Source organism: Chiloscyllium punctatum, chromosome 34, assembly GCF_047496795.1.
Source record: "Chiloscyllium punctatum isolate Juve2018m chromosome 34, sChiPun1.3, whole genome shotgun sequence".
Classification (NCBI taxonomy): domain Eukaryota; kingdom Metazoa; phylum Chordata; class Chondrichthyes; order Orectolobiformes; family Hemiscylliidae; genus Chiloscyllium; species Chiloscyllium punctatum.
The window spans coordinates 48602753-48623535 of NC_092772.1; the positions used below are offsets into that span (position 1 = coordinate 48602753).

The 20783-nt window shown below is 53.0% G+C and overlaps 17 non-coding genes across 17 annotated transcripts; all 17 read left to right on the top strand.

The window, feature by feature from the left end:
• The first annotated feature begins 877 nt into the window (after positions 1-877).
• trnat-ugu (transfer RNA threonine (anticodon UGU)) lies at positions 878-950 on the top strand. Its single transcript has one exon. It is a non-coding gene; the product is annotated as a tRNA-Thr (tRNA).
• A 1152-nt stretch (positions 951-2102) lies between these two features.
• trnat-ugu (transfer RNA threonine (anticodon UGU)) lies at positions 2103-2175 on the top strand. Its single transcript has one exon. It is a non-coding gene; the product is annotated as a tRNA-Thr (tRNA).
• Positions 2176-3326: 1151 nt separating this feature from the next.
• On the top strand, positions 3327-3399 carry trnat-ugu (transfer RNA threonine (anticodon UGU)). The gene has a single exon. It is a non-coding gene; the product is annotated as a tRNA-Thr (tRNA).
• Positions 3400-4550: 1151 nt separating this feature from the next.
• trnat-ugu (transfer RNA threonine (anticodon UGU)) lies at positions 4551-4623 on the top strand. Its single transcript has one exon. It is a non-coding gene; the product is annotated as a tRNA-Thr (tRNA).
• A 1152-nt stretch (positions 4624-5775) lies between these two features.
• Positions 5776-5848, top strand: trnat-ugu (transfer RNA threonine (anticodon UGU)). The gene has a single exon. It is a non-coding gene; the product is annotated as a tRNA-Thr (tRNA).
• A 1151-nt stretch (positions 5849-6999) lies between these two features.
• On the top strand, positions 7000-7072 carry trnat-ugu (transfer RNA threonine (anticodon UGU)). The gene has a single exon. It is a non-coding gene; the product is annotated as a tRNA-Thr (tRNA).
• A 1151-nt stretch (positions 7073-8223) lies between these two features.
• On the top strand, positions 8224-8296 carry trnat-ugu (transfer RNA threonine (anticodon UGU)). Its single transcript has one exon. It is a non-coding gene; the product is annotated as a tRNA-Thr (tRNA).
• A 1151-nt stretch (positions 8297-9447) lies between these two features.
• trnat-ugu (transfer RNA threonine (anticodon UGU)) lies at positions 9448-9520 on the top strand. The gene has a single exon. It is a non-coding gene; the product is annotated as a tRNA-Thr (tRNA).
• A 1151-nt stretch (positions 9521-10671) lies between these two features.
• trnat-ugu (transfer RNA threonine (anticodon UGU)) lies at positions 10672-10744 on the top strand. Its single transcript has one exon. It is a non-coding gene; the product is annotated as a tRNA-Thr (tRNA).
• Positions 10745-11895: 1151 nt separating this feature from the next.
• trnat-ugu (transfer RNA threonine (anticodon UGU)) lies at positions 11896-11968 on the top strand. Its single transcript has one exon. It is a non-coding gene; the product is annotated as a tRNA-Thr (tRNA).
• Positions 11969-13119: 1151 nt separating this feature from the next.
• On the top strand, positions 13120-13192 carry trnat-ugu (transfer RNA threonine (anticodon UGU)). Its single transcript has one exon. It is a non-coding gene; the product is annotated as a tRNA-Thr (tRNA).
• A 1151-nt stretch (positions 13193-14343) lies between these two features.
• On the top strand, positions 14344-14416 carry trnat-ugu (transfer RNA threonine (anticodon UGU)). Its single transcript has one exon. It is a non-coding gene; the product is annotated as a tRNA-Thr (tRNA).
• Positions 14417-15567: 1151 nt separating this feature from the next.
• Positions 15568-15640, top strand: trnat-ugu (transfer RNA threonine (anticodon UGU)). The gene has a single exon. It is a non-coding gene; the product is annotated as a tRNA-Thr (tRNA).
• A 1149-nt stretch (positions 15641-16789) lies between these two features.
• On the top strand, positions 16790-16862 carry trnat-ugu (transfer RNA threonine (anticodon UGU)). The gene has a single exon. It is a non-coding gene; the product is annotated as a tRNA-Thr (tRNA).
• A 1151-nt stretch (positions 16863-18013) lies between these two features.
• trnat-ugu (transfer RNA threonine (anticodon UGU)) lies at positions 18014-18086 on the top strand. The gene has a single exon. It is a non-coding gene; the product is annotated as a tRNA-Thr (tRNA).
• Positions 18087-19237: 1151 nt separating this feature from the next.
• Positions 19238-19310, top strand: trnat-ugu (transfer RNA threonine (anticodon UGU)). The gene has a single exon. It is a non-coding gene; the product is annotated as a tRNA-Thr (tRNA).
• Positions 19311-20461: 1151 nt separating this feature from the next.
• trnat-ugu (transfer RNA threonine (anticodon UGU)) lies at positions 20462-20534 on the top strand. The gene has a single exon. It is a non-coding gene; the product is annotated as a tRNA-Thr (tRNA).
• Positions 20535-20783: the final 249 nt, after the last annotated feature.

Below are 20783 nucleotides of genomic sequence, written 5' to 3' on the forward strand. Positions count from 1 at the left end.
TCTCCTCTCAAACCTGTTGAGCTTTTCCTGCAACTTCTGTTTTTGTCACTTACAGCGTTGAGTTGAAATCCACAAACTTCTTTTTTCTGCAGGCAAAGAACGGGGCTGTGTGTGTTGACGGATTTAACTTTGAGATCGCTGACCCCAGTCACTCCAAGCGAGCGAATGACAATTCCCAATTATGTCTGGACAGAAATCACAGAAGCATAGGATCTCTCCAGTTTGGAAACAGGCCATTCCGCCCGACGAGTCGCTCAGTGGTTCTCACTGCTGCCTGACAGCGCTACTAGGGACCCAGGCTCGATTCCAACTGTCGGGAGTCGATTCCGTGTCGAGTTTGCACATTCTCCCAGAGTCTGCGTGGGTTTGCTCGGGTTTCCTCCCACAGTCCAAAGACGGGCAGGTCGAGTGAATTGGCCATTCTAAATTGTCATCGATGCATTATTCAGTGAGAAACGGGTCTGGGCGGGTTACTCTTCAGAGGATCGATGTGGACTTGTTGGGCTGAAGGGCCTGTTTCCACACTGTAGCCAATCTAATTTATTCTAATCTCGTCAACACCGACCCTGCAGAGAGCAATCGACCCAGATCCATTGCGCACACTGCATCATTCTCCATTGAATGCTGACTAATCCACCCTTCCGGGCCCGCACAATCACCGGACACAATGGGACAATGAAGCATGGCCAATCCCGCAAACGCTACACATCTTTGTACTGAGAGCGGTAACCGGAGCAGCCGGAGCAAACCCACGCGCGGGCAGAATGTTCAAACTGCACAGACGGTGACGCGAGGGTCGATTGGAACCTGTGTCCCAAGCGCTTTGAGTCAGCCAGTGTGAACCAATCAGCCGCGAGCGCTGAGCGCAGCGCCACCCGGCTCCATAGCTCAGCGGTTAGAGCACTGGTTTTGTAAACCAGGGGTCGTGAGTTCAAATCTCACTGGGGCCTCGTCATTCGTGCTGCCCGACCCGGCCAGAGCCGACTCTGTTTCAACGCTCGGGTTTGAGACTGAGGAGCACTTTGTTGGAATCGCTCCACGCCAGTTTGTGGTCCAAGCGGCTCCTTTTGCAGCACGAGCGTTCACCCCCCAACCACCGGATGAACGAGTCGAGCTCAGAAAAAACCCTGTTGGTCTGACAGCTTGCTGCTGTTTTTGTCAATCAAGAGCTTGGGAATTGATGTCTGAAACACCAAGGTCATTACCCTGAAGTGACAGACACCTGTCTCCTCTCAAACCTGTTGAGCTTTTCCTGCAACTTCTGTTTTTGTCACTTACAGCGTTGAGTTGAAATCCACAAACTTCTTTTTTCTGCAGGCAAAGAACGGGGCTGTGTGTGTTGACGGATTTAACTTTGAGATCGCTGACCCCAGTCACTCCAAGCGAGCGAATGACAATTCCCAATTATGTCTGGACAGAAATCACAGAAGCATAGGATCTCTCCAGTTTGGAAACAGGCCATTCCGCCCGACGAGTCGCTCAGTGGTTCTCACTGCTGCCTGACAGCGCTACTAGGGACCCAGGCTCGATTCCAACTGTCGGGAGTCGATTCCGTGTCGAGTTTGCACATTCTCCCAGAGTCTGCGTGGGTTTGCTCGGGTTTCCTCCCACAGTCCAAAGACGGGCAGGTCGAGTGAATTGGCCATTCTAAATTGTCATCGATGCATTATTCAGTGAGAAACGGGTCTGGGCGGGTTACTCTTCAGAGGATCGATGTGGACTTGTTGGGCTGAAGGGCCTGTTTCCACACTGTAGCCAATCTAATTTATTCTAATCTCGTCAACACCGACCCTGCAGAGAGCAATCGACCCAGATCCATTGCGCACACTGCATCATTCTCCATTGAATGCTGACTAATCCACCCTTCCGGGCCCGCACAATCACCGGACACAATGGGACAATGAAGCATGGCCAATCCCGCAAACGCTACACATCTTTGTACTGAGAGCGGTAACCGGAGCAGCCGGAGCAAACCCACGCGCGGGCAGAATGTTCAAACTGCACAGACGGTGACGCGAGGGTCGATTGGAACCTGTGTCCCAAGCGCTTTGAGTCAGCCAGTGTGAACCAATCAGCCGCGAGCGCTAAGCGCGGCGCCACCCGGCTCCATAGCTCAGCGGTTAGAGCACTGGTCTTGTAAACCAGGGGTCGTGAGTTCAAGTCTCACTGGGGCCTCGTCAACCGTGCTGCCCGACCCGACCAAAGCCGACTCTGTTTCAACGCTCGGGATGAGACTGAGGAGCACTTTGTTGGAATCGCTCCACGCCAGTTTGTGGTCCAAGCGGCTCCTTTGGCAGCACGAGCGTTCACCCTCCAACCACCGGATGAACGAGTCGAGCTCAGAAAAAACCCTGTTGGTCTGACAGCTTGCTGCTGTTTTTGTCAATCAAGAGCTTGGGAATTGATGTCTGAAACACCAAGGTCATTGCCCTGAAGTGACAGACACCTGTCTCCTCTCAAACCTGTTGAGCTTTTCCTGCAACTTCTGTTTTTGTCACTTACAGCGTTGAGTTGAAATCCACAAACTTCTTTTTTCTGCAGGCAAAGAACGGGGCTGTGTGTGTTGACGGATTTAACTTTGAGATCGCTGACCCCAGTCACTCCAAGCGAGCGAATGACAATTCCCAATTATGTCTGGACAGAAATCACAGAAGCATAGGATCTCTCCAGTTTGGAAACAGGCCATTCCGCCCGACGAGTCGCTCAGTGGTTCTCACTGCTGCCTGACAGCGCTACTAGGGACCCAGGCTCGATTCCAACTGTCGGGAGTCGATTCCGTGTCGAGTTTGCACATTCTCCCAGAGTCTGCGTGGGTTTGCTCGGGTTTCCTCCCACAGTCCAAAGACGGGCAGGTCGAGTGAATTGGCCATTCTAAATTGTCATCGATGCATTATTCAGTGAGAAACGGGTCTGGGCGGGTTACTCTTCAGAGGATCGATGTGGACTTGTTGGGCTGAAGGGCCTGTTTCCACACTGTAGCCAATCTAATTTATTCTAATCTCGTCAACACCGACCCTGCAGAGAGCAATCGACCCAGATCCATTGCGCACACTGCATCATTCTCCATTGAATGCTGACTAATCCACCCTTCCGGGCCCGCACAATCACCGGACACAATGGGACAATGAAGCATGGCCAATCCCGCAAACGCTACACATCTTTGTACTGAGAGCGGTAACCGGAGCAGCCGGAGCAAACCCACGCGCGGGCAGAATGTTCAAACTGCACAGACGGTGACGCGAGGGTCGATTGGAACCTGTGTCCCAAGCGCTTTGAGTCAGCCAGTGTGAACCAATCAGCCGCGAGCGCTGAACGCAGCGCCACCCGGCTCCATAGCTCAGCGGTTAGAGCACTGGTCTTGTAAACCAGGGGTCGTGAGTTCAAATCTCACTGGGGCCTCGTCATCCGTGCTGCCCGGCCCGGCCAGAGCCGACTCTGTTTCAACGCTCGGGATGAGACTGAGGAGCACTTTGTTGGAATCGCTCCACGCCAGTTTGTGGTCCAAGCGGCTCCTTTGGCAGCACGAGCGTTCACCCTCCAACCACCGGATGAACGAGTCGAGCTCAGCAAAAACCCTGTTGGTCTGACAGCTTGCTGCTGTTTTTGTCAATCAAGAGCTTGGGAATTGATGTCTGAAACACCAAGGTCATTGCCCTGAAGTGACAGACACCTGTCTCCTCTCAAACCTGTTGAGCTTTTCCTGCAACTTCTGTTTTTGTCACTTACAGCGTTGAGTTGAAATCCACAAACTTCTTTTTTCTGCAGGCAAAGAACGGGGCTGTGTGTGTTGACGGATTTAACTTTGAGATCGCTGACCCCAGTCACTCCAAGCGAGCGAATGACAATTCCCAATTATGTCTGGACAGAAATCACAGAAGCATAGGATCTCTCCAGTTTGGAAACAGGCCATTCCGCCCGACGAGTCGCTCAGTGGTTCTCACTGCTGCCTGACAGCGCTACTAGGGACCCAGGCTCGATTCCAACTGTCGGGAGTCGATTCCGTGTCGAGTTTGCACATTCTCCCAGAGTCTGCGTGGGTTTGCTCGGGTTTCCTCCCACAGTCCAAAGACGGGCAGGTCGAGTGAATTGGCCATTCTAAATTGTCATCGATGCATTATTCAGTGAGAAACGGGTCTGGGCGGGTTACTCTTCAGAGGATCGATGTGGACTTGTTGGGCTGAAGGGCCTGTTTCCACACTGTAGCCAATCTAATTTATTCTAATCTCGTCAACACCGACCCTGCAGAGAGCAATCGACCCAGATCCATTGCGCACACTGCATCATTCTCCATTGAATGCTGACTAATCCACCCTTCCGGGCCCGCACAATCACCGGACACAATGGGACAATGAAGCATGGCCAATCCCGCAAACGCTACACATCTTTGTACTGAGAGCGGTAACCGGAGCAGCCGGAGCAAACCCACGCGCGGGCAGAATGTTCAAACTGCACAGACGGTGACGCGAGGGTCGATTGGAACCTGTGTCCCAAGCGCTTTGAGTCAGCCAGTGTGAACCAATCAGCCGCGAGCGCTAAGCGCAGCGCCACCCGGCTCCATAGCTCAGCGGTTAGAGCACTGGTCTTGTAAACCAGGGGTCGTGAGTTCAAATCTGACTGGGGCCTCGTCATCCGTGCTGCCCGACCCGGCCAGGCCCGACTCTGTTTCAACGCTCGGGTTTGAGACTGAGGAGCACTTTGTTGGAATCGCTCCACGCCAGTTTGTGGTCCAAGCGGCTCCTTTGGCAGCACGAGCGTTCACCCCCCAACCACCGGATGAACGAGTCGAGCTCAGAAAAAACCCTGTTGGTCTGACAGCTTGCTGCTGTTTTTGTCAATCAAGAGCTTGGGAATTGATGTCTGAAACACCAAGGTCATTGCCCTGAAGTGACAGACACCTGTCTCCTCTCAAACCTGTTGAGCTTTTCCTGCAACTTCTGTTTTTGTCACTTACAGCGTTGAGTTGAAATCCACAAACTTCTTTTTTCTGCAGGCAAAGAACGGGGCTGTGTGTGTTGACGGATTTAACTTTGAGATCGCTGACCCCAGTCACTCCAAGCGAGCGAATGACAATTCCCAATTATGTCTGGACAGAAATCACAGAAGCATAGGATCTCTCCAGTTTGGAAACAGGCCATTCCGCCCGACGAGTCGCTCAGTGGTTCTCACTGCTGCCTGACAGCGCTACTAGGGACCCAGGCTCGATTCCAACTGTCGGGAGTCGATTCCGTGTCGAGTTTGCACATTCTCCCAGAGTCTGCGTGGGTTTGCTCGGGTTTCCTCCCACAGTCCAAAGACGGGCAGGTCGAGTGAATTGGCCATTCTAAATTGTCATCGATGCATTATTCAGTGAGAAACGGGTCTGGGCGGGTTACTCTTCAGAGGATCGATGTGGACTTGTTGGGCTGAAGGGCCTGTTTCCACACTGTAGCCAATCTAATTTATTCTAATCTCGTCAACACCGACCCTGCAGAGAGCAATCGACCCAGATCCATTGCGCACACTGCATCATTCTCCATTGAATGCTGACTAATCCACCCTTCCGGGCCCGCACAATCACCGGACACAATGGGACAATGAAGCATGGCCAATCCCGCAAACGCTACACATCTTTGTACTGAGAGCGGTAACCGGAGCAGCCGGAGCAAACCCACGCGCGGGCAGAATGTTCAAACTGCACAGACGGTGACGCGAGGGTCGATTGGAACCTGTGTCCCAAGCGCTTTGAGTCAGCCAGTGTGAACCAATCAGCCGCGAGCGCTAAGCGCGGCGCCACCCGGCTCCATAGCTCAGCGGTTAGAGCACTGGTCTTGTAAACCAGGGGTCGTGAGTTCAAGTCTCACTGGGGCCTCGTCAACCGTGCTGCCCGACCCGACCAAAGCCGACTCTGTTTCAACGCTCGGGATGAGACTGAGGAGCACTTTGTTGGAATCGCTCCACGCCAGTTTGTGGTCCAAGCGGCTCCTTTGGCAGCACGAGCGTTCACCCTCCAACCACCGGATGAACGAGTCGAGCTCAGAAAAAACCCTGTTGGTCTGACAGCTTGCTGCTGTTTTTGTCAATCAAGAGCTTGGGAATTGATGTCTGAAACACCAAGGTCATTGCCCTGAAGTGACAGACACCTGTCTCCTCTCAAACCTGTTGAGCTTTTCCTGCAACTTCTGTTTTTGTCACTTACAGCGTTGAGTTGAAATCCACAAACTTCTTTTTTCTGCAGGCAAAGAACGGGGCTGTGTGTGTTGACGGATTTAACTTTGAGATCGCTGACCCCAGTCACTCCAAGCGAGCGAATGACAATTCCCAATTATGTCTGGACAGAAATCACAGAAGCATAGGATCTCTCCAGTTTGGAAACAGGCCATTCCGCCCGACGAGTCGCTCAGTGGTTCTCACTGCTGCCTGACAGCGCTACTAGGGACCCAGGCTCGATTCCAACTGTCGGGAGTCGATTCCGTGTCGAGTTTGCACATTCTCCCAGAGTCTGCGTGGGTTTGCTCGGGTTTCCTCCCACAGTCCAAAGACGGGCAGGTCGAGTGAATTGGCCATTCTAAATTGTCATCGATGCATTATTCAGTGAGAAACGGGTCTGGGCGGGTTACTCTTCAGAGGATCGATGTGGACTTGTTGGGCTGAAGGGCCTGTTTCCACACTGTAGCCAATCTAATTTATTCTAATCTCGTCAACACCGACCCTGCAGAGAGCAATCGACCCAGATCCATTGCGCACACTGCATCATTCTCCATTGAATGCTGACTAATCCACCCTTCCGGGCCCGCACAATCACCGGACACAATGGGACAATGAAGCATGGCCAATCCCGCAAACGCTACACATCTTTGTACTGAGAGCGGTAACCGGAGCAGCCGGAGCAAACCCACGCGCGGGCAGAATGTTCAAACTGCACAGACGGTGACGCGAGGGTCGATTGGAACCTGTGTCCCAAGCGCTTTGAGTCAGCCAGTGTGAACCAATCAGCCGCGAGCGCTGAGCGCAGCGCCACCCGGCTCCATAGCTCAGCGGTTAGAGCACTGGTCTTGTAAACCAGGGGTCGTGAGTTCAAATCTCACTGGGGCCTCGTCAACCGTGCTGCCCGACCCGACCAAAGCCGACTCTGTTTCAACGCTCGGGATGAGACTGAGGAGCACTTTGTTGGAATCGCTCCACGCCAGTTTGTGGTCCAAGCGGCTCCTTTGGCAGCACGAGCGTTCACCCTCCAACCACCGGATGAACGAGTCGAGCTCAGAAAAAACCCTGTTGGTCTGACCGCTTGCTGCTGTTTTTGTCAATCAAGAGCTTGGGAATTGATGTCTGAAACACCAAGGTCATTGCCCTGAAGTGACAGACACCTGTCTCCTCTCAAACCTGTTGAGCTTTTCCTGCAACTTCTGTTTTTGTCACTTACAGCGTTGAGTTGAAATCCACAAACTTCTTTTTTCTGCAGGCAAAGAACGGGGCTGTGTGTGTTGACGGATTTAACTTTGAGACAGCTGACCCCAGTCACTCCAAGCGAGCGAATGACAATTCCCAATTATGTCTGGACAGAAATCACAGAAGCATAGGATCTCTCCAGTTTGGAAACAGGCCATTCCGCCCGACGAGTCGCTCAGTGGTTCTCACTGCTGCCTGACAGCGCTACTAGGGACCCAGGCTCGATTCCAACTGTCGGGAGTCGATTCCGTGTCGAGTTTGCACATTCTCCCAGAGTCTGCGTGGGTTTGCTCGGGTTTCCTCCCACAGTCCAAAGACGGGCAGGTCGAGTGAATTGGCCATTCTAAATTGTCATCGATGCATTATTCAGTGAGAAACGGGTCTGGGCGGGTTACTCTTCAGAGGATCGATGTGGACTTGTTGGGCTGAAGGGCCTGTTTCCACACTGTAGCCAATCTAATTTATTCTAATCTCGTCAACACCGACCCTGCAGAGAGCAATCGACCCAGATCCATTGCGCACACTGCATCATTCTCCATTGAATGCTGACTAATCCACCCTTCCGGGCCCGCACAATCACCGGACACAATGGGACAATGAAGCATGGCCAATCCCGCAAACGCTACACATCTTTGTACTGAGAGCGGTAACCGGAGCAGCCGGAGCAAACCCACGCGCGGGCAGAATGTTCAAACTGCACAGACGGTGACGCGAGGGTCGATTGGAACCTGTGTCCCAAGCGCTTTGAGTCAGCCAGTGTGAACCAATCAGCCGCGAGCGCTAAGCGCGGCGCCACCCGGCTCCATAGCTCAGCGGTTAGAGCACTGGTCTTGTAAACCAGGGGTCGTGAGTTCAAATCTCACTGGGGCCTCGTCAACCGTGCTGCCCGACCCGACCAAAGCCGACTCTGTTTCAACGCTCGGGATGAGACTGAGGAGCACTTTGTTGGAATCGCTCCACGCCAGTTTGTGGTCCAAGCGGCTCCTTTGGCAGCACGAGCGTTCACCCTCCAACCACCGGATGAACGAGTCGAGCTCAGAAAAAACCCTGTTGGTCTGACCGCTTGCTGCTGTTTTTGTCAATCAAGAGCTTGGGAATTGATGTCTGAAACACCAAGGTCATTACCCAGAAGTGACAGACACCTGTCTCCTCTCAAACCTGTTGAGCTTTTCCTGCAACTTCTGTTTTTGTCACTTACAGCGTTGAGTTGAAATCCACAAACTTCTTTTTTCTGCAGGCAAAGAACGGGGCTGTGTGTGTTGACGGATTTAACTTTGAGATCGCTGACCCCAGTCACTCCAAGCGAGCGAATGACAATTCCCAATTATGTCTGGACAGAAATCACAGAAGCATAGGATCTCTCCAGTTTGGAAACAGGCCATTCCGCCCGACGAGTCGCTCAGTGGTTCTCACTGCTGCCTAACAGCGCTACTAGGGACCCAGGCTCGATTCCAACTGTCGGGAGTCGATTCCGTGTCGAGTTTGCACATTCTCCCAGAGTCTGCGTGGGTTTGCTCCGGTTTCCTCCCACAGTCCAAAGACGGGCAGGTCGAGTGAATTGGCCATTCTAAATTGTCATCGATGCATTATTCAGTGAGAAACGGGTCTGGGCGGGTTACTCTTCAGAGGATCGATGTGGACTTGTTGGGCTGAAGGGCCTGTTTCCACACTGTAGCCAATCTAATTTATTCTAATCTCGTCAACACCGACCCTGCAGAGAGCAATCGACCCAGATCCATTGCGCACACTGCATCATTCTCCATTGAATGCTGACTAATCCACCCTTCCGGGCCCGCACAATCACCGGACACAATGGGACAATGAAGCATGGCCAATCCCGCAAACGCTACACATCTTTGTACTGAGAGCGGTAACCGGAGCAGCCGGAGCAAACCCACGCGCGGGCAGAATGTTCAAACTGCACAGACGGTGACGCGAGGGTCGATTGGAACCTGTGTCCCAAGCGCTTTGAGTCAGCCAGTGTGAACCAATCAGCCGCGAGCGCTAAGCGCGGCGCCACCCGGCTCCATAGCTCAGCGGTTAGAGCACTGGTCTTGTAAACCAGGGGTCGTGAGTTCAAATCTCACTGGGGCCTCGTCAACCGTGCTGCCCGACCCGACCAAAGCCGACCCAGTTTCAACGCTCGGGATGAGACTGAGGAGCACTTTGTTGGAATCGCTCCACGCCAGTTTGTGGTCCAAGCGGCTCCTTTGGCAGCACGAGCGTTCACCCTCCAACCACCGGATGAACGAGTCGAGCTCAGAAAAAACCCTGTTGGTCTGACAGCTTGCTGCTGTTTTTGTCAATCAAGAGCTTGGGAATTGATGTCTGAAACACCAAGGTCATTGCCCTGAAGTGACAGACACCTGTCTCCTCTCAAACCTGTTGAGCTTTTCCTGCAACTTCTGTTTTTGTCACTTACAGCGTTGAGTTGAAATCCACAAACTTCTTTTTTCTGCAGGCAAAGAACGGGGCTGTGTGTGTTGACGGATTTAACTTTGAGATCGCTGACCCCAGTCACTCCAAGCGAGCGAATGACAATTCCCAATTATGTCTGGACAGAAATCACAGAAGCATAGGATCTCTCCAGTTTGGAAACAGGCCATTCCGCCCGACGAGTCGCTCAGTGGTTCTCACTGCTGCCTGACAGCGCTACTAGGGACCCAGGCTCGATTCCAACTGTCGGGAGTCGATTCCGTGTCGAGTTTGCACATTCTCCCAGAGTCTGCGTGGGTTTGCTCCGGTTTCCTCCCACAGTCCAAAGACGGGCAGGTCGAGTGAATTGGCCATTCTAAATTGTCATCGATGCATTATTCAGTGAGAAACGGGTCTGGGCGGGTTACTCTTCAGAGGATCGATGTGGACTTGTTGGGCTGAAGGGCCTGTTTCCACACTGTAGCCAATCTAATTTATTCTAATCTCGTCAACACCGACCCTGCAGAGAGCAATCGACCCAGATCCATTGCGCACACTGCATCATTCTCCATTGAATGCTGACTAATCCACCCTTCCGGGCCCGCACAATCACCGGACACAATGGGACAATGAAGCATGGCCAATCCCGCAAACGCTACACATCTTTGTACTGAGAGCGGTAACCGGAGCAGCCGGAGCAAACCCACGCGCGGGCAGAATGTTCAAACTGCACAGACGGTGACGCGAGGGTCGATTGGAACCTGTGTCCCAAGCGCTTTGAGTCAGCCAGTGTGAACCAATCAGCCGCGAGCGCTGAACGCAGCGCCACCCGGCTCCATAGCTCAGCGGTTAGAGCACTGGTCTTGTAAACCAGGGGTCGTGAGTTCAAATCTCACTGGGGCCTCGTCATCCGTGCTGCCCGGCCCGGCCAGAGCCGACTCTGTTTCAACGCTCGGGATGAGACTGAGGAGCACTTTGTTGGAATCGCTCCACGCCAGTTTGTGGTCCAAGCGGCTCCTTTGGCAGCACGAGCATTCACCCTCCAACCACCGGATGAACGAGTCGAGCTCAGAAAAAACCCTGTTGGTCTGACCGCTTGCTGCTGTTTTTGTCAATCAAGAGCTTGGGAATTGATGTCTGAAACACCAAGGTCATTGCCCTGAAGTGACAGACACCTGTCTCCTCTCAAACCTGTTGAGCTTTTCCTGCAACTTCTGTTTTTGTCACTTACAGCGTTGAGTTGAAATCCACAAACTTCTTTTTTCTGCAGGCAAAGAACGGGGCTGTGTGTGTTGACGGATTTAACTTTGAGATCGCTGACCCCAGTCACTCCAAGCGAGCGAATGACAATTCCCAATTATGTCTGGACAGAAATCACAGAAGCATAGGATCTCTCCAGTTTGGAAACAGGCCATTCCGCCCGACGAGTCGCTCAGTGGTTCTCACTGCTGCCTAACAGCGCTACTAGGGACCCAGGCTCGATTCCAACTGTCGGGAGTCGATTCCGTGTCGAGTTTGCACATTCTCCCAGAGTCTGCGTGGGTTTGCTCCGGTTTCCTCCCACAGTCCAAAGACGGGCAGGTCGAGTGAATTGGCCATTCTAAATTGTCATCGATGCATTATTCAGTGAGAAACGGGTCTGGGCGGGTTACTCTTCAGAGGATCGATGTGGACTTGTTGGGCTGAAGGGCCTGTTTCCACACTGTAGCCAATCTAATTTATTCTAATCTCGTCAACACCGACCCTGCAGAGAGCAATCGACCCAGATCCATTGCGCACACTGCATCATTCTCCATTGAATGCTGACTAATCCACCCTTCCGGGCCCGCACAATCACCGGACACAATGGGACAATGAAGCATGGCCAATCCCGCAAACGCTACACATCTTTGTACTGAGAGCGGTAACCGGAGCAGCCGGAGCAAACCCACGCGCGGGCAGAATGTTCAAACTGCACAGACGGTGACGCGAGGGTCGATTGGAACCTGTGTCCCAAGCGCTTTGAGTCAGCCAGTGTGAACCAATCAGCCGCGAGCGCTAAGCGCGGCGCCACCCGGCTCCATAGCTCAGCGGTTAGAGCACTGGTCTTGTAAACCAGGGGTCGTGAGTTCAAATCTCACGGGGGCCTCGTCAACCGTGCTGCCCGACCCGACCAAAGCCGACTCTGTTTCAACGCTCGGGATGAGACTGAGGAGCACTTTGTTGGAATCGCTCCACGCCAGTTTGTGGTCCAAGCGGCTCCTTTGGCAGCACGAGCGTTCACCCTCCAACCACCGGATGAACGAGTCGAGCTCAGAAAAAACCCTGTTGGTCTGACAGCTTGCTGCTGTTTTTGTCAATCAAGAGCTTGGGAATTGATGTCTGAAACACCAAGGTCATTGCCCTGAAGTGACAGACACCTGTCTCCTCTCAAACCTGTTGAGCTTTTCCTGCAACTTCTGTTTTTGTCACTTACAGCGTTGAGTTGAAATCCACAAACTTCTTATTTCTGCAGGCAAAGAACGGGGCTGTGTGTGTTGACGGATTTAACTTTGAGATCGCTGACCCCAGTCACTCCAAGCGAGCGAATGACAATTCCCAATTATGTCTGGACAGAAATCACAGAAGCATAGGATCTCTCCAGTTTGGAAACAGGCCATTCCGCCCGACGAGTCGCTCAGTGGTTCTCACTGCTGCCTGACAGCGCTACTAGGGACCCAGGCTCGATTCCAACTGTCGGGAGTCGATTCCGTGTCGAGTTTGCACATTCTCCCAGAGTCTGCGTGGGTTTGCTCGGGTTTCCTCCCACAGTCCAAAGACGGGCAGGTCGAGTGAATTGGCCATTCTAAATTGTCATCGATGCATTATTCAGTGAGAAACGGGTCTGGGCGGGTTACTCTTCAGAGGATCGATGTGGACTTGTTGGGCTGAAGGGCCTGTTTCCACACTGTAGCCAATCTAATTTATTCTAATCTCGTCAACACCGACCCTGCAGAGAGCAATCGACCCAGATCCATTGCGCACACTGCATCATTCTCCATTGAATGCTGACTAATCCACCCTTCCGGGCCCGCACAATCACCGGACACAATGGGACAATGAAGCATGGCCAATCCCGCAAACGCTACACATCTTTGTACTGAGAGCGGTAACCGGAGCAGCCGGAGCAAACCCACGCGCGGGCAGAATGTTCAAACTGCACAGACGGTGACGCGAGGGTCGATTGGAACCTGTGTCCCAAGCGCTTTGAGTCAGCCAGTGTGAACCAATCAGCCGCGAGCGCTGAACGGAGCGCCACCCGGCTCCATAGCTCAGCGGTTAGAGCACTGGTTTTGTAAACCAGGGGTCGTGAGTTCAAATCTCACTGGGGCCTCGTCATCCGTGCTGCCCGGCCCGGCCAGAGCCGACTCTGTTTCAACGCTCGGGATGAGACTGAGGAGCACTTTGTTGGAATCGCTCCACGCCAGTTTGTGGTCCAAGCGGCTCCTTTGGCAGCACGAGCGTTCACCCTCCAACCACCGGATGAACGAGTCGAGCTCAGAAAAAACCCTGTTGGTCTGACCGCTTGCTGCTGTTTTTGTCAATCAAGAGCTTGGGAATTGATGTCTGAAACACCAAGGTCATTACCCTGAAGTGACAGACACCTGTCTCCTCTCAAACCTGTTGAGCTTTTCCTGCAACTTCTGTTTTTGTCACTTACAGCGTTGAGTTGAAATCCACAAACTTCTTTTTTCTGCAGGCAAAGAACGGGGCTGTGTGTGTTGACGGATTTAACTTTGAGATCGCTGACCCCAGTCACTCTAAGCGAGCGAATGACAATTCCCAATTATGTCTGGACAGAAATCACAGAAGCATAGGATCTCTCCAGTTTGGAAACAGGCCATTCCGCCCGACGAGTCGCTCAGTGGTTCTCACTGCTGCCTGACAGCGCTACTAGGGACCCAGGCTCGATTCCAACTGTCGGGAGTCGATTCCGTGTCGAGTTTGCACATTCTCCCAGAGTCTGCGTGGGTTTGCTCGGGTTTCCTCCCACAGTCCAAAGACGTGCAGGTCGAGTGAATTGGCCATTCTAAATTGTCATCGATGCATTATTCAGTGAGAAACGGGTCTGGGCGGGTTACTCTTCAGTGGATCGATGTGGACTTGTTGGGCTGAAGGGCCTGTTTCCACACTGTAGCCAATCTAATTTATTCTAATCTCGTCAACACCGACCCTGCAGAGAGCAATCGACCCAGATCCATTGCGCACACTGCATCATTCTCCATTGAATGCTGACTAATCCACCCTTCCGGGCCCGCACAATCACCGGACACAATGGGACAATGAAGTATGGCCAATCCCGCAAACGCTACACATCTTTGTACTGAGAGCGGTAACCCGAGCAGCCGGAGCAAACCCACGCGCGGGCAGAATGTTCAAACTGCACAGACGGTGACGCGAGGGTCGATTGGAACCTGTGTCCCAAGCGCTTTGAGTCAGCCAGTGTGAACCAATCAGCCGCGAGCGCTAAGCGAGGCGCCACCCGGCTCCATAGCTCAGCGGTTAGAGCACTGGTCTTGTAAACCAGGGGTCGTGAGTTCAAATCTCACTGGGGCCTCGTCAACCGTGCTGCCCGACCCGACCAAAGCCGACTCTGTTTCAACGCTCGGGATGAGACTGAGGAGCACTTTGTTGGAATCGCTCCACGCCAGTTTGTGGTCCAAGCGGCTCCTTTGGCAGCACGAGCGTTCACCCTCCAACCACCGGATGAACGAGTCGAGCTCAGAAAAAACCCTGTTGGTCGGACAGCTTGCTGCTGTTTTTGTCAATCAAGAGCTTGGGAATTGATGTCTGAAACACCAAGGTCATTGCCCTGAAGTGACAGACACCTGTCTCCTCTCAAACCTGTTGAGCTTTTCCTGCAACTTCTGTTTTTGTCACTTACAGCGTTGAGTTGAAATCCACAAACTTCTTTTTTCTGCAGGCAAAGAACGGGGCTGTGTGTGTTGACGGATTTAACTTTGAGATCGCTGACCCCAGTCACTCCAAGCGAGCGAATGACAATTCCCAATTATGTCTGGACAGAAATCACAGAAGCATAGGATCTCTCCAGTTTGGAAACAGGCCATTCCGCCCGACGAGTCGCTCAGTGGTTCTCACTGCTGCCTGACAGCGCTACTAGGGACCCAGGCTCGATTCCAACTGTCGGGAGTCGATTCCGTGTCGAGTTTGCACATTCTCCCAGAGTCTGCGTGGGTTTGCTCGGGTTTCCTCCCACAGTCCAAAGACGGGCAGGTCGAGTGAATTGGCCATTCTAAATTGTCATCGATGCATTATTCAGTGAGAAACGGGTCTGGGCGGGTTACTCTTCAGAGGATCGATGTGGACTTGTTGGGCTGAAGGGCCTGTTTCCACACTGTAGCCAATCTAATTTATTCTAATCTCGTCAACACCGACCCTGCAGAGAGCAATCGACCCAGATCCATTGCGCACACTGCATCATTCTCCATTGAATGCTGACTAATCCACCCTTCCGGGCCCGCACAATCACCGGACACAATGGGACAATGAAGCATGGCCAATCCCGCAAACGCTACACATCTTTGTACTGAGAGCGGTAACCGGAGCAGCCGGAGCAAACCCACGCGCGGGCAGAATGTTCAAACTGCACAGACGGTGACGCGAGGGTCGATTGGAACCTGTGTCCCAAGCGCTTTGAGTCAGCCAGTGTGAACCAATCAGCCGCGAGCGCTGAGCGCAGCGCCACCCGGCTCCATAGCTCAGCGTTTAGAGCACTGGTTTTGTAAACCAGGGGTCGTGAGTTCAAATCTCACTGGGGCCTCGTCATCCGTGCTGCCCGACCCGGCCAGAGCCGACTCTGTTTCAACGCTCGGGTTTGAGACTGAGGAGCACTTTGTTGGAATCGCTCCACGCCAGTTTGTGGTCCAAGCGGCTCCTTTGGCAGCACGAGCGTTCACCCCCCAACCACCGGATGAACGAGTCGAGCTCAGAAAAAACCCTGTTGGTCTGACAGCTTGCTGCTGTTTTTGTCAATCAAGAGCTTGGGAATTGATGTCTGAAACACCAAGGTCATTACCCTGAAGTGACAGACACCTGTCTCCTCTCAAACCTGTTGAGCTTTTCCTGCAACTTCTGTTTTTGTCACTTACAGCGTTGAGTTGAAATCCACAAACTTCTTTTTTCTGCAGGCAAAGAACGGGGCTGTGTGTGTTGACGGATTTAACTTTGAGATCGCTGACCCCAGTCACTCCAAGCGAGCGAATGACAATTCCCAATTATGTCTGGACAGAAATCACAGAAGCATAGGATCTCTCCAGTTTGGAAACAGGCCATTCCGCCCGACGAGTCGCTCAGTGGTTCTCACTGCTGCCTGACAGCGCTACTAGGGACCCAGGCTCGATTCCAACTGTCGGGAGTCGATTCCGTGTCGAGTTTGCACATTCTCCCAGAGTCTGCGTGGGTTTGCTCGGGTTTCCTCCCACAGTCCAAAGACGGGCAGGTCGAGTGAATTGGCCATTCTAAATTGTCATCGATGCATTATTCAGTGAGAAACGGGTCTGGGCGGGTTACTCTTCAGAGGATCGATGTGGACTTGTTGGGCTGAAGGGCCTGTTTCCACACTGCCAATCTAATTTATTCTAATCTCGTCAACACCGACCCTGCAGAGAGCAATCGACCCAGATCCATTGCGCACACTGCATCATTCTCCATTGAATGCTGACTAATCCACCCTTCCGGGCCCGCACAATCACCGGACACAATGGGACAATGAAGCATGGCCAATCCCGCAAACGCGACACATCTTTGTACTGAGAGCGGTAACCGGAGCAGCCGGAGCAAACCCACGCGCGGGCAGAATGTTCAAACTGCACAGACGGTGACGCGAGGGTCGATTGGAACCTGTGTCCCAAGCGCTTTGAGTCAGCCAGTGTGAACCAATCAGCCGCGAGCGCTAAACGGAGCGCCACCCGGCTCCATAGCTCAGCGGTTAGAGCACTGGTTTTGTAAACCAGGGGTCGTGAGTTCAAATCTCACTGGGGCCTCGTCATCCGTGCTGCCCGGCCCGGCCAGAGCCGACTCTGTTTCAACGCTCGGGATGAGACTGAGGAGCACTTTGTTGGAATCGCTCCACGCCAGTTTGTGGTCCAAGCGGCTCCTTTGGCAGCACGAGCGTTCACCCTCCAACCACCGGATGAACGAGTCGAGCTCAGAAAAAACCCTGTTGGTCTGACCGCTTGCTGCTGTTTTTGTCAATCAAGAGCTTGGGAATTGATGTCTGAAACACCAAGGTCATTACCCTGAAGTGACAGACACCTGTCTCCTCTCAAACCTGTTGAGCTTTTCCTGCAACTTCTGTTTTTGTCACTTACAGCGTTGAGTTGAAATCCACAAACTTCTTTTTTCTGCAGGCAAAGAACGGGGCTGTGTGTGTTGACGGATTTAACTTTGAGATCGCTGACCCCAGTCACTCCAAGCGAGCGAATGACAATTCCCAATTATGTCTGGACAGAAATCACAGAAGCATAGGATCTCTCCAGTTTGGAAACAGGCCATTCCGCCCGACGAGTCGCTCAGTGGTTCTCACTGCTGCCTGACAGCGCTACTAGGGACCCAGGCTCGATTCCAACTGTCGGGAGTCGATTCCGTGTCGAGTTTGCACATTCTCCCAGAGTCTGCGTGGGTTTGCTCGGGTTTCCTCCCACAGTCCAAAGACGTGCAGGTCGAGTGAATTGGCCATTCTAAATTGTCATCGATGCATTATTCAGTGAGAAACGGGTCTGGGCGGGTTACTCTTCAGTGGATCGATGTGGACTTGTTGGGCTGAAGGGCCTGTTTCCACACTGTAGCCAATCTAATTTATTCTAATCTCGTCAACACCGACCCTGCAGAGAGCAATCGACCCAGATCCATTGCGCACACTGCATCATTCTCCATTGAATGCTGACTAATCCACCCTTCCGGGCCCGCACAATCACCGGACACAATGGGACAATGAAGCATGGCCAATCCCGCAAACGCTACACATCTTTGTACTGAGAGCGGTAACCGGAGCAGCCGGAGCAAACCCACGCGCGGGCAGAATGTTCAAACTGCACAGACGGTGACGCGAGGGTCGATTGGAACCTGTGTCCCAAGCGCTTTGAGTCAGCCAGTGTGAACCAATCAGCCGCGAGCGCTGAACGCGGCGCCACCCGGCTCCATAGCTCAGCGGTTAGAGCACTGGTCTTGTAAACCAGGGGTCGTGAGTTCAAATCTCACTGGGGCCTCGTCATCCGTGCTGCCCGGCCCGGCCAGAGCCGACTCTGTTTCAACGCTCGGGATGAGACTGAGGAGCTCTTTGTTGGAATCGCTCCACGCCAGTTTGTGGTCCAAGCGGCTCCTTTGGCAGCACGAGCATTCACCCTCCAACCACCGGATGAACGAGTCGGGCTCAGAAAAAACCCTGTTGGTCTGACCGCTTGCTGCTGTTTTTGTCAATCAAGAGCTTGGGAATTGATGTCTGAAACACCAAGGTCATTACCCTGAAGTGACAGACACCTGTCTCCTCTCAAACCTGTTGAGCTTTTCCTGCAACTTCTGTTTTTGTCACTTACAGCGTTGAGTTGAAATCCACAAACTTCTTTTTTCTGCAGGCAAAGAACGGGGCTGTGTGTGTTGACGGATTTAACTTTGAGATCGCTGACCCCAGTCACTCCAAGCGAGCGAATGACAATTCCCAATTATGTCTGGACAGAAATCACAGAAGCATAGGATCTCTCCAGTTTGGAAACAGGCCATTCCGCCCGACGAGTCGCTCAGTGGTTCTCACTGCTGCCTAACAGCGCTACTAGGGACCCAGGCTCGATTCCAACTGTCGGGAGTCGATTCCGTGTCGAGTTTGCACATTCTCCCAGAGTCTGCGTGGGTTTGCTCCGGTTTCCTCCCACAGTCCAAAGACGGGCAGGTCGAGTGAATTGGCCATTCTAAATTGTCATCGATGCATTATTCAGTGAGAAACGGGTCTGGGCGGGTTACTCTTCAGAGGATCGATGTGGACTTGTTGGGCTGAAGGGCCTGTTTCCACACTGTAGCCAATCTAATTTATTCTAATCTCGTCAACACCGACCCTGCAGAGAGCAATCGACCCAGATCCATTGCGCACACTGCATCATTCTCCATTGAATGCTGACTAATCCACCCTTCCGGGCCGGCACAATCACCGGACACAATGGGACAATGAAGCATGGCCAATCCCGCAAACGCTACACATCTTTGTACTGAGAGCGGTAACCGGAGCAGCCGGAGCAAACCCACGCGCGGGCAGAATGTTCAAACTGCACAGACGGTGACGCGAGGGTCGATTGGAACCTGTGTCCCAAGCGCTTTGAGTCAGCCAGTGTGAACCAATCAGCCGCGAGCGCTAAGCGAGGCGCCACCCGGCTCCATAGCTCAGCGGTTAGAGCACTGGTCTTGTAAACCAGGGGTCGTGAGTTCAAATCTCACTGGGGCCTCGTCAACCGTGCTGCCCGACCCGACCAAAGCCGACTCTGTTTCAACGCTCGGGATGAGACTGAGGAGCACTTTGTTGGAATCGCTCCACGCCAGTTTGTGGTCCAAGCGGCTCCTTTGGCAGCACGAGCGTTCACCCTCCAACCACCGGATGAACGAGTCGAGCTCAGAAAAAACCCTGTTGGTCGGACAGCTTGCTGCTGTTTTTGTCAATCAAGAGCTTGGGAATTGATGTCTGAAACACCAAGGTCATTGCCCTGAAGTGACAGACACCTGTCTCCTCTCAAACCTGTTGAGCTTTTCCTGCAACTTCTGTTTTTGTCACTTACAGCGTTGAGTTGAAATCCACAAACTTCTTTTTTCTGCAGGCAAAGAACGGGGCTGTGCGTGTTGACGGATTTAACTTTGAGATCGCTGACCCCAGTCACTCCAAGCGAGCGAATGACAATTCCCAATTATGTCTGGACAGAAATCACAGAAGCATAGGATCTCTCCAGTTTGGAAACAGGCCATTCCGCCCGACGAGTCGCTCAGTGGTTCTCACTGCTGCCTGACAGCGCTACTAGGGACCCAGGCTCGATTCCAACTGTCGGGAGTCGATTCCGTGTCGAGTTTGCACATTCTCCCAGAGTCTGCGTGGGTTTGCTCGGGTTTCCTCCCACAGTCCAAAGACGGGCAGGTCGAGTGAATTGGCCATTCTAAATTGTCATCGATGCATTATTCAGTGAGAAACGGGTCTGGGCGGGTTACTCTTCAGAGGATCGATGTGGACTTGTTGGGCTGAAGGGCCTGTTTCCACACTGTAGCCAATCTAATTTATTCTAATCTCGTCAACACCGACCCTGCAGAGAGCAATCGACCCAGATCCATTGCGCACACTGCATCATTCTCCATTGAATGCTGACTAATCCACCCTTCCGGGCCCGCACAATCACCGGACACAATGGGACAATGAAGCATGGCCAATCCCGCAAACGCTACACATCTTTGTACTGAGAGCGGTAACCGGAGCAGCCGGAGCAAACCCACGCGCGGGCAGAATGTTCAAACTGCACAGACGGTGACGCGAGGGTCGATTGGAACCTGTGTCCCAAGCGCTTTGAGTCAGCCAGTGTGAACCAATCAGCCGCGAGCGCTAAGCGAGGCGCCACCCGGCTCCATAGCTCAGCGGTTAGAGCACTGGTCTTGTAAACCAGGGGTCGTGAGTTCAAATCTCACTGGGGCCTCGTCAACCGTGCTGCCCGACCCGACCAAAGCCGACTCTGTTTCAACGCTCGGGATGAGACAGAGGAGCACTTTGTTGGAATCGCTCCACGCCAGTTTGTGGTCCAAGCGGCTCCTTTGGCAGCACGAGCGTTCACCCTCCAACCACCGGATGAACGAGTCGAGCTCAGAAAAAACCCTGTTGGTCGGACAGCTTGCTGCTGTTTTTGTCAATCAAGAGCTTGGGAATTGATGTCTGAAACACCAAGGTC